We start from the raw sequence: 12,622 nt of genomic DNA, 5'->3' as shown, positions 1-12,622 counted from the left end.
AACTTTCTGTCATGGCATTCTGAATTCACTCAGAAACCCAAATTTCCCCATGAAACACTATATATTTATATAAATATAAAAATGCTTAATACATATTTAAAGAAACTTAGCAGTGATGGAAATAAGGTGAACACAGAGAAGTATAATATCTGCCTGAGGTCACATAGAAAATGATGAGACTGGACTTGAATGTTAAAGATTTGATCCTGTAAACTGTATTGAACACTTCCAACAATTCTAGCCCACTGTACCTTTCATTTTTAAGAAATATGTTTTTGTGTTGCTTGAAACAATATTGCCTTAAAATTTATTTTGCACTATATATATTTCTATGCTTTCTTCTTTTGTAATTTTCTCAGTGATATTTTTTTTTTAGCCATTTATTTTCAACCTTCCTCTTACAAGTTCAAACCAATCTTCCAAGTTTTCTTTTTCTTCACAAGTGGTTGGGAAGATATATACCTATTTCTAGTATTCTAATAATATTTTATGACAAAGAGCAGTAGAATTAACATAACCCAGGACAAATTTATAAATGTATATAGTGGCTGTCCCACATGAGTCCTTCTTTCTGATAACAATGGAAAGGAATTGGGGAAGGGATGTTAGCAAGATAGCATAGAAGGAAGTCTCAGCCTTTGGTTCTCCAAAGAGACACTTTATTTTGGGAAAATTACAGACAAAAATATCTTTATAAGATGTCCAGAATCCAGTTGAGAACTTGCCATACCTTAGTCAAACACAAAACCAAGTACAGTCACACTGAAATGGATAAGAAGAGCAATTTTGCTTTCCCCGTGTTTTTCCCTCCCTGTCACAGCTTAGTGCTGAAAAACATCACCACAGCCCATAAGTTCTCACTGGTTAAAGGAGTAACTGGAGCATGCATACACCCTCCTGGTCTTTCAGTGAGAGGCCTGAGGGTTTGGTTTCTGTCTTGCTTCATCCACAGCACTGATGGAAGTAACAGAGATTGGTGGGGACAGCTAACAACAAAGGAAGAGGGGCAGTCTTCTGACTGCACTTGGCACAGCTCTAAAAGATTGGGAGAAGGTGCAGAAGCTGAAGCTACTCCCATAGGAGGGAAGGAGAAGACTAGAGTGTACCTCCACATCCCAGCCTTTCAAAGTGCTCCAGAATGATCAGTTTCTGTGCCTCATGACCTTCAGTACAGACAGAGCCAGCACATATTGTTGGGGGCAGCTGAGTACAAAGGAGAAGTTGTGGGATGATTGATGTACCTGACAAAGCTCTGCTAGAATAGGAGCAGGTGAAGAAATTTAAATAACTTCCCCATGAGGTATGGGAGAAATGAAGCATACATACAACGTCCTGACCTGTGTTACAGCAGTAAGACAGCAGAAGAAGCCAGGCAGGACACATCCATAAAAACAGTTGGAACACCTTCCAGAATCTCTAGCCAGGCAGATGGAGGAAGGTCTTTCCCTGTAAAAGCCAGCGCACAGAGACTGGAAGCAGAGGCTCTTTTCTAAATTCACAGACACCAACAAAGCCAAAAAGAATACAAAGAATCATAGAATAATGACACAATCAAAGAAAGAAAATATCTCTCGAGTAATTGACCCTAAAAAAAAGGAGATCTATGTATTGCCTGCCAAAAACTTCAAAATAATCATCTTAAAGAGGATGAGTGAGATAAACGAGTTTGAACAATGATAGACAATAAAATAAAACATGATAAAAAACATTAACAAAAGGAGAATATCAATAACAGATAGAAAATATGAAATAGAAGCAAAGAGATTTTCTGAAGCAGAATACTACAATAACAAGTAAAAAAATTCAATAGTGGGTTCAACAGATGATTTGCTCAAGGAGAAGAAACAATGAGTGAATTCAAAGTCAGGTCATTTGAAGTTATCCAGTCAAGGAGCAAAAAGAAAAAAATTTAAAAGAGTAAGGAAAGCCTAAGGGACTAGTGGAACACCAGAAAGAGAAACAATATATGCAATTTGAAAGTGAAAGAAGGAGAAGAGAAAGAACTGGATGAAAGATTAATTTAATATTAATGGCTGAAAACTGAATTCTGGGAAGGAAATTAAACATTCATATTCATGAAGCCCAAAAGATTTCCAAAGCTGAAATAACCCCTAAATGTTACAACAAAACACAGTAAAATGAAATTGTCAGTATCAAAGACTAAGAGAGAATTTTGAAAGCAGTAAGAAAAAAGCAACAATCACATACAATGGTTTGCCTCAAAAACTGACAGCAAATTTTGCAGCAGAAATGTTGCATGTCAAAGGGAGTGGGATCATATATTCAATGTTCTGAAATGAAAAAACTGTCAACCAAGAATACTATATCTGGCAGAATTGTCCTTTAAAAATGAAGGATAAATAAAGTCTTTCCAGACAAACAAAAGCTGTGGGAATTAATCACCACTAGATCTACCTTACAAGAAACGCTAAAGTGAGTTCTTCAAGTTGAAATAGAAAGACACTAAAGAGAAACTCAGAAGTATATAAAAGTAAAAAACTCACTGGTAAAGGTAAATATATAGACAAATGAAGAACATAGTTATACTGTAGTAGTATTATATTAATTACTTTTATTATAGTAACAAAGCTAAAAAACAAGAGCATTAAAAATAACTATAACTTAAAAAGCATGTTAATGGATACACAATATAAAAAGATATAAATTGTGATGTGAATAACAAAGTGTGGGGAAGAGAAGTTAAAGTATACAGATTTCTTAAACAACTGAATTTAAGTTTGCATCAGCTTATAATAGACTGTTATAACTATAAGATTTTTCTATGTAAACCTTATGGTAACAATGAAGAAAACATCTATAGAAGATACATAAAAGAAAAAGTGAATGGAATCATAGCATATCAGTACAAAAATCAGCATATCACAAAGGAAGTCTGCAAAAGAGAGAAAGATGGAAAAAAGAAGTATAAAGCAGATTACAATTAACAAAATGGAAATAGTAAGTCTTTACATATCAACAGTTACTTTGAATAAAAATGGATTAAATTCCCTGAATCAAAAGACATAAGAATAGCTCAATGAAATAAACAGCAAGATTGACCAATATATCTCGAACAAGAGACACGCTTTAGATATAAGGACAAACATAAGCTGAAAGTGAAGAGATTAAAAGAGATAGTCCATGAAATAGTATCCAAAAGACACCAAAGTTGGCCATGCTTACCAGCTAAAACAGAGATTAAGTCCAAAATTTTCACAAGAGAAAAAGAGAGACGTTTTATAATGATACAAGGATCAACCCATTAGGAAGATACAATTATAAATATATATACACCCAACATAATAGTCTCTAAATAAATAATGTAAACATTGGCATAACAGAAGGGAGAAACAGAAATCAATACAACAAAAGTAAGAGACTTGAAACTTTTTTTCAATAATTAATAGAACATCCAGAAAGAAAATCAATAAGAAAACAGCAATCTTGAACAACATTATACAGCAAATGGACCTAACACACATATACAGAACATCTCACCCAATAGCAGTAGAATACACATCCTTTTCAATTGAACATAGATCATTCTCCAGGATAGAACATACGTTGGTCATAAAACAAGTCTTAACAAATGTAACAAGATTTAAATCATACCAAGTATCTTTTCTGACAACAATGAAATGAAAATAGAAATAAACAACAGAAGAAAACTTGGAAATCCACAAATACATGGGGAAATTAAACAACACAGAGCTGAACAACCAATGGGTCAGAAATAAATCAAAAGGGAAATTAGAACATATCTTGAGACAGATGAAAATTAAAACACAACATACCAAAACTTATGGGGAGCAGCTAAAGCAGTACTAAGAGGCAAGTTTATAGTGATGAATGGCTCCATTGAGAAAAAAGAAAGATCTCAAATAAACACCCTAACTTTAAACCTCAAGGAACTAGAAAAACAGGAACAAACTAAGACCAATGTTAGCAGAAGGAGGAAAATGATAAAGATTGCAGTAGAAATAAATGACATTTAAAACCTCAATGAAACTAAGAGTTCTTTTTTGAAAATATAGTCAAAATTGACAAACCTTTACTCAGACTAACCAAGAAAAAAGGAAAGAACAAAGAAAGAAAATTAGAAGTTAAAGAAGGGACATTACTACAGACTTCACAGAAATAAAAAGTATCATAAGAGACTGCTATGAACAATTATAACCCACCAATTCCACAACTTGGAAGAAATGGATAAATTTCTAGAAACATACAACCTACTAAGTCTGATTCACAAAGAAATAGAAAATCTGTACAGGCCAATAATGAGTAAGGAGATTAAAGCCATAATCAAAAATCTCCCAACAAAGACAAGTTCAGCACTAGATGTCGTCACTCATGAATTCTACCAAACACTTAAAGAAAAATGAACTCCAAACCTTCTCAAAGTCTTCCAAAAAATTGAAGGAGAGGGACTTCTTCCAAACTCATTTTATGGGGCCAGTGTATCCATATAGAAAACCAGACAAAACACTTCATAAAAGAAAACTACAGGTCAGTATCCCTGATGTACATTGAACGTAGATTCAAAAGTCCTCCACAAAATACTAGCAAATCTAACTCAACAACACGGGAAAAAAAAAAGATCATACACCATGACCATATGGGACTCTCTAGGATGCAAGAATGGTTCAACATATGCAAATTAATTAATGTGATACACCAAATTAACAGAATCAAGGATAAAAATCACATGATCATCTCAATATATGCAGTTAAACTATTTGACAAAACTCAACGTCCTTTCATGACAAAATCTGAACAACTAGGTCCAGAGGAATTTACCTCCACATAATAAAGGCCATTTATGAGAAGCCCACAGCTGACATCATACTCAATGGTGAAAAACTGAAAGCTTTTCTTATAAAATTAGGAACAAGACAAGAATTCCCACTCTAGCCACTTCTATTAAACATAGAAGTCCTAGCCAGAGAAATTAGGCAAGAAAAATAAGTCATCCAAATAGGAAAAGAAAAGGGAAAATTATCTCTTTTTGTAGATGACATGATCTTATGTAGAAAACCATAAAGATTAAAAACATTCTTAGAATTAATGAACAAATTCAATAAAGTTGCAAGATACAAAATTAACACACAAATATCACTTGATTTTCTAATTACTAACAGTGAACTATCTAAAAAAGAAATTAAGAAATCAATCCCACTTAGAATTAAAAAGAATAAAATACTTAGTAATAAACTTAAACAAGAAGGTGAAAGATTTGTTCTATGGAAGATACAAAATGCTGATGAAAGAAATTAAAGAAGACACACAGAAATAGAAAGACTTGGTGTTCGTTGATGGAAGATTATTGCTAAAGTGTCTATACTACTCAAAGCCATATCACAATTCAAGGTAATCGCTATCAAAATCCCTATGGAATTATTTACAGAAATAGAAAAATCAATTCTAAAATTTGTTTGGAAATACAAAAGATCCTGAACTACCAAAGAAATCTTAAGAAATAAGTATAAAGCTGGACATCAGACATCCTGATTTCAAGTGTATTAGGAAGTTACATTAATCAAAACAGTATGGTACCAGCATATATATAGAAACATAAACTAATGAAATAGAACAGAGCCCAGAAATAAACTCACATGTGTACTGTCAAATGATCTCTGAGGAGAATGTCAAGACTATAAAATGGGTAAAGAATTGTCATTTCAATGAATGGTGTTGGAAAATGGATATCCACATGAAAAACAATGGAGACAGGCTCTTATTCCATACACAAAAAATCAGCTCAAAATATAGTAAAGACTTAAAAATAATACCTGAAACTATAAAGCTGCTAGAAGATAACATAGGAGGAAACATCATCTCTTTGGTTTCTTTATGACTTCATGATTTCTTGGATATGCCACCAAAAGCACAGGGAAAAAAAGCAGAAATAGGTAAAAGGAACTACATCAGACTAAAAAGCTACTGCAAAGAAAAGGAATCAATCAACAGAGTGAAAAGATAATCTACTGAATGCTAGAAAATATTTCCAAAGCATATATCTGATTAGAGGGTCATTTCCAAAATATATAAGGAACTCCTACAAATCAATAGCAAAAAACCTAATACCTAAATAAAAAATGGACTAAAGACTTGAGAAAATATTTCTCCAAGGAAGATCTTTGACAACTTGCTAGCCAATAGGAAGATTTATGTGGCACGGACACAAGAAAAATATTACCTTTAAAAGTGACAGAAGTTAAAATCAAAATTCTATAGAATGTCTTCATATCACTTTTCTGCCATTACCTCCCACAAGACTGGATGTTTAATGAAGAATCAAAATATAAATATAATTTGCCAAAGTTTTCTGAGAAATATGGGTTGATTCTATTCAGTTCTGTAATGCAAAGCAAACCACATAACAGGTATACTGTCTAGAAAATGTCATAGAAGTTCTGCTAAACACCCTAACTTCATTACAGCATAATGACCAGAATATGCCATTCAAGAATGATACAGTACTTTCAAAATCATTACTACAAGTTCGTCTGTTATGTCACATTAGTCATCTGAAAAAGAACGTCAATAAGAAGTTTTCAAGAACTTAAAAATTATTGATATGTATTAAGAACTAATGATATTATGGATCTCAAGCTCCACTTACTACCATGGATAGGAACCCAGCAGAAGTTACAACATGTTAAAATCATGTATGTGGTCTAATCATTGTCACAATTATCACCTTTGTAGCTGCTTCATGGTGGTGCACTGATGAATATAGGATTGCATTGAAAGAAAAATCAAAGTTCGTCCAGAACATTTCACTGATCTTTCTAAATTTTTTTAAATGTTATATTCACACTAAACGATTCAAAAGATTGAATTCCTTTAGTCATTCAGACATTAATTTATTAAGCACTCCTGAGTACCAAAGTACCATTAGATCCCAAAAGCAGTCGAAAAATGTGACATCACAGATCCAGTGGGTCAGAAAAAGCAATTTTATTCCTACTTTCCCTCTTACATGAAGATCCTGATTGGAAAAGAGAGAGATAAAGAGTGCTTTTGTGAGTAGAAACCAAGAAGATATTTGCCCCCCGCCTTGTCATTTATGCAAATTCTAACACTAGAATCATTCTCATCACTGACTCCAGAACTTAACTTCAGGCAGGTGTATTTAGCATCCGTTTCTCAGGTTCTCTGATGAAGAGTTGCCTGCAACTTGCCAAGGTGCCCCGCATTAAAGTCCAGTGCGTATGGATCTTTTTACAATCCTCTCAGAATTTTACCTCAGAATCTCTGCACCTTTGAAGCAAAGTTTCTCTGCCCACAAGGAGGATTGGCAATTACACCAAAGGAAGCGTTCCCTCTGTGGGGTTTCTTTAGTTTCCCAGACCTGCAGAGTCTCCTCTTTGTCTTGATTTTCTTCTCTCAAAAGACCATCTTAACTGCAAATGTGTCCATAATGGGAGTCATCCAGCTCAGTCACAGCCTTCACACCCCCATGTACTTTTTCCTCTGTGGCCTGTCCTTTTCAGAAACTTGTACCACTATGGTAATTCTCCCCACATGTTAGCAGACTTGCTATCAGACAGCAAGACCATTTCTCTTCCTGAGTGTGTCACACAGATATTTTCTGTGTTAGGCTTAGGTGGAAATACCAGCTTCATCACGGCTGCCATCTCCTATAACTGTTAACCTGCCATTCACAACCCACTGCGTTATGCCATCCAAATGACCCATAAGATCTGCTTTCAGCTGATTTTGGCCTCTTGGATGGCTGGGGTCATGGTTTTTCTGTGCGTCGTCATCACCATGTTCAACTTGCCTTTCTGTGACTCCAACACTTTCCAGCACGTCTTCTGCAACATCTCGCCTCTGGTCTCCCTTGCTTGTGGTTACATTTTGTATCATGAAATGGTTTTTGTTCCCTGGCCCTGTATTGGTGTCCAGCTTTATTTTAATTATGGTTTCTTATGTCTTCTTTGAGTCCGTAGTTTTGAAGATGTCTTCCGCAAAGAGGAAGTATAAGACCTTCTCTACTTGCTCCTCTCACCTCACTGTACTGTGCATCCACTATGGATTTTCTTGCTTTGTTTATTTGAGGCCCAAGGACAGTGACTCATTCCATGAAGATATGCTGATGGCTGTGACATATACAGTGCTGACATCTCTACTTAATCCTGTCTTTTACATTTAAGAAATAAAGAATTGCAGAAGCCCTAAGGAAGATATTAGACAATGCAAATATGTTTATCCCTCAGATCGAAAATAAAAGAACCCTTAACATTTAAAAAATTTACATAATTTTAATAAGTAAAAGTGGATAAAGTTGTGGGGGCCAGTCTGGTGATGTAGTGGTTAAGTTTGCGTGCTCCACATAGGAGGCCCAGGTTCGGATCCCGGGCATGGACCTAGCACTGCTCATCAAGCCATGCTGTGGCAGCACCCCACATAAAATAGAGGAAGACTGGTGCAGATGTTAACTCAATGACAATCTTCCTCAAGAAAAAAGAGGAAAGATTGGCAGCAGACGTTAGCTCAGGGCCAATCTTCCTCACACATAAAAAAGTGGATAAAGTGGAGTACTTCACTAAAAATCATCACTTTGAGTACAAACAGAGTATTATCTAATTACCTGATATTTCCTGGCATCACTATTTTTCTAGTATAAACAGGATATAGTTTTAAAATATTGTTAATATGTGGATGTGGATGTTTGTGTGCATGCTTGCATGTGTGTGTGTGTGTGTGTGTGTGTGTGTGTGTGTGTATATGCACAGATATATATACATATAAGCAAGCAGGAAATAAATCAAAACATATTTTGGAACACAGTATTTTCAGAAGATTAGCTGGATAACCTTTCCATTTATGGGTTGTATTCTTAGTGTGAATTCCCAAAACTTTTGGCTAGTCTTATATCTTCAATATTTTCTCCTCTATTTTCTGAAGGTATATAGTTTATAATTCTATATTTTACATTTAAGTATATGGCCTATTTTGAGTTATTTCTTGTATGAGGTGTGAGGCTTAGGTTGAGGTGCTTCCATCCTCCATGGATGTCCAGTTGTTAGAGCATCATTTTTGAAAAGCCTTACTTCTTTCAGTGGATTGTTTTCGCACCTCCTGAAAAGATCAGTCAGGCATACTTGTGTGGGTCTCTCTCTGGGTTCTGCAGTCGCCCTCATTGATCTTCAGTGATCTTGCACCACACTGTCCTGATGACTGTAGCTACATACTAAGCCTTAGCATCAGGTAGAGTGATTCCTTCCACTTGATTTTATATCTCTTAGGACCTTTTCTCTTTAGAAATGTAAGCATTTAGTGCAGTAAATTTCTCTCTCAGTACTACTTTATCTGAATATCATATGTTTTCATATGCTGCCTTTGAATATTTTCATTCCATTCTATGTATTTTTTAAATACCAGTGTTCCAAGCCTTCTTTTTATTATCAACTTTCTGGATAGAGAACTTCCTTTAGCCATTAATTAAACATAGATTTCTTGAGAACAAATTCTCTTAGCTTTCCTTCTTTGGAAATGTCTCGATCTCTCCTTCATTCCTGAAGGCTATTTTTCCAGATGTAGAATTCGCTTTTGAAAATCCTTTCCTGTTAGTACTTGAAAGATATTGTGCCACTTCCTTCTGGCCTTCACAGTTTCATGAGAAACCTGTTGTCTTTATATTGCTTCTTCCAATGAGGGATGATTCCTTTCTCCCTGGGACTTTTTAGATTTTTCTTTTTTTAACTTCAGTGATTGTAGTTTGAGTTCTAGAATTTTCTCATGATTATTTTTTTAACTTCTAGTTCACGTTAATATTTTATGTTTTTTTATTTGTATCAAAAATTTAATGATAAATTGTTGAAGCATTTGGTTGATGGCTACTTTAAAACCCTTGTCAGATAATTTCAACATCCTATTCATCTTCGTGTTGGCATATATTGTCCTTTCTCATTGAAGTTGTAATTTTTCTGCTTCTTGGTATGACAAGTGATTTTTGATTGTATCATACACATTAAGGATATTATATTATGAGACTGAACTATATTCAATCTTTTTTTAGAAAGAAGTTCCCTTGTGAAGCGTCTATTCAACCACCAGTTTCCTGTTCAGCACTATTGACACAACTCTGGCAAAAATGAAATGTTGACTCACACTGCCTCTTTACAGATAAGAGAGAGGGAAGCTCAGCTCCCTCCTCTGTCCTGTTGTCTCCTTCCTAGTGATAGTATTACCATGACTTTCTATGCCTCCATGCCTCTAATAAAGCTCAGCTCCTTGTTGGGCCAGAATGCCACTAGGGAAGGGGGAAGTGGAGAGCTGGTTCACACTGCTTTGTTGTTGAATGGTGGAGGAGGAAGCTCAGTTCCCCACTTCTCGACTTACAGAGGTTTGAGGGAGAATGCTAGCAGAAGGAGCAGAGTACCAACTAGCCCCCCTTCACTCCCTCAAGTCTCATTGGTGCCACATGGCAGATGAGACTCCTTTCCTCAATGGAGCCCACTGACACTAACCATGGATGGAGAATTGGAGGGTGGGTGAGGTGAAGATCAGTTCCCTGCTTGGCCCTATTGAAACCTGGGGCTGGGAAGCACGTGTGGTTTTTCCATTGGTGTTTTGTCTTCTTTAGGGCAGGTACTGCCAAAAGGTCTTTCGTTCTGTTAAGGCCATCCTTTTCCCAATTCTTTGACTAAAAGGAATAGGCTTTTCTAGAGTTCTTCCTGTCTGTGTCTCTTAGTGGTTCAGGGTTGCAGGCATATGCAGCCCTCTGTCCAGCATATACAGGAGCAAGAAGGAAACTGAGGGACTCATTGCTAAGTGATTCCTCAGGTCCCAAGGTCCTTAGGAATCTGCCTTCTTTTTCCTCCTTTCAGAGTCTTCTTATGCTTGTTTGCTGTGACACATCTATGGATATTTTTGGTAATACTAAGGAAGATCTGGAGGAATAGAGCTGCTTCATCTTCAACGGAAGGAGAAGTCTATGCCTTCAAACATTTATAGATATTTATCAGACATTGCTGGGAATATGGCAGCATATGCAGACTGAATTCACTTCCTCCCATGGACACAACAAATTTACAACTACCTTTGGTTCAATTAGCACTGAGAGAGACCTGAAAACTGCATTAAAAATCCTCCACAAGAAGGAACAGTGCTGACTGAGATGGAAGAGACAGAAATTCCTTTCTGGAGAGTAAAAGCCCACATTCTATCCACAGCACTTCACAGCAGTGAGCAATCTTAAGGTAAAAAATGTTCCCTGGATGAGCGGGGGACCTGAGAAGGAGAGCTTTGCTACAATAAGCAGCTTTTGGACTCAGCACAACCAAGATGAGTGTCATAATATCATGTTTTGCTGGCTATTAACAACAATAGGAAATACCACACAAAAGCTATTGAAAATAAGGGAAAGCAAAGCTTGCTCTTAAAGGGCCCATGCACAATTCACCCATTTCAGAAAACAATCTAAAACCACCAGAAAGAAAAGTGCACAGTCCTTTGGTGAAAAGAGACACACTGTATAGGCTCTGGGTGCATCTTGGTGAGAGATGCGACCTCCCCAGACTGGGACCACCTGCCCAGGAACTGAGACATTGGTGGCAGCCATTGTTGTGACCTAGTAGAGGCATGCTGACACAGATGCTGGCAGATGCCATTGGACTTCTTCCCCTGGCCTGTTAGCACAGAGATCTACCCCACTCACTAGAACAACGATTTAATTCAGTTCAGCTGGGGCAGGCAGCCCTAGAGATTGGCCTTATCCAACCTCAAGCCCTCCAGCAACTTGTGGGCAAGCATAGGTAGGGTGTGTGGGACATTTGTTGTGGGGTGAATGGGTCCACCTCTGCAGGTCAAGAGATGCATGAGGGGCACAGCATGTGCAAGGGGCAGGCCTGCATTGACAGAGTGTGTGAGGCCTCTGTGGCAGGGTGAGTGGGTCCACATTAGTGGGTTGGGTCATGCACACAGGGCAGAACTCTGTTGACAAGCTGTGTGTGCCTGCAGGCAGTGGTGCTCATCAGCTGCAGCAGACTTGTGCTTCTCAAACAGCTACATAGGGGATCAGCCCCACCTTGAAATGCCTGAAACCTTTGTGTGCTGCCACATCTGTGGCTGGCCCTACCCAGTTGCACTACTGAAAGAGCTGAGAAAAGACTTGCAGGCTAGAGGGCTATAGTAATTGCAAGCCACTGAATGTAGCAACAAGCCACTCTGAGGGCCAAGTCACTTAACAGAAAACCTGCAGCAGGAATCTTCTATTAGGCCTTGCAACCAACTGTACTAGGGCTCTCCACACCCAATAAAGTGACTGAAGAGACCATAGCAGCCACACACACCTGAGCATTACAACCATCTGACCCGGGTGACAGCCTAGCTTCCTCATGTACCTGCAGCAAAAGCAACCCTGCAACACAGAAGGACAGATGTAGTCCACAAAGGGGACACTCCTAGAACATTTGGAACTGGTGATGAGAGGAAAGCACACTGCTGGACCTCATAAGGCATCACTTACATAAAGCCACTTCTCCAAGATCCAGAGACATAGCTGATCCACATAATACATAGATAGAAGCACAGAGAAAGAGGCAAAATGAGAAGACAAAGTAATATTCTACAAATAATGGAACAGGACAAATCCTCAGAAAAAGAACTAAAC

General features: G+C 37.2%; 1 pseudogene; it reads left to right on the top strand.

Annotated features, from left to right (window-relative positions):
• The first annotated feature begins 1,302 nt into the window (after nt 1-1,302).
• On the top strand, nt 1,303-8,252 carry LOC124232029 (olfactory receptor 10J4-like; annotated as a pseudogene).
• The last annotated feature ends 4,370 nt before the right edge of the window (nt 8,253-12,622 follow it).

This window comes from Equus quagga, unplaced genomic scaffold, assembly GCF_021613505.1.
Source record: "Equus quagga isolate Etosha38 unplaced genomic scaffold, UCLA_HA_Equagga_1.0 HiC_scaffold_1776_RagTag, whole genome shotgun sequence".
Taxonomy (NCBI): Eukaryota; Metazoa; Chordata; class Mammalia; order Perissodactyla; family Equidae; genus Equus; species Equus quagga.
This window is presented reverse-complemented; position numbering and strand designations above follow the sequence as displayed.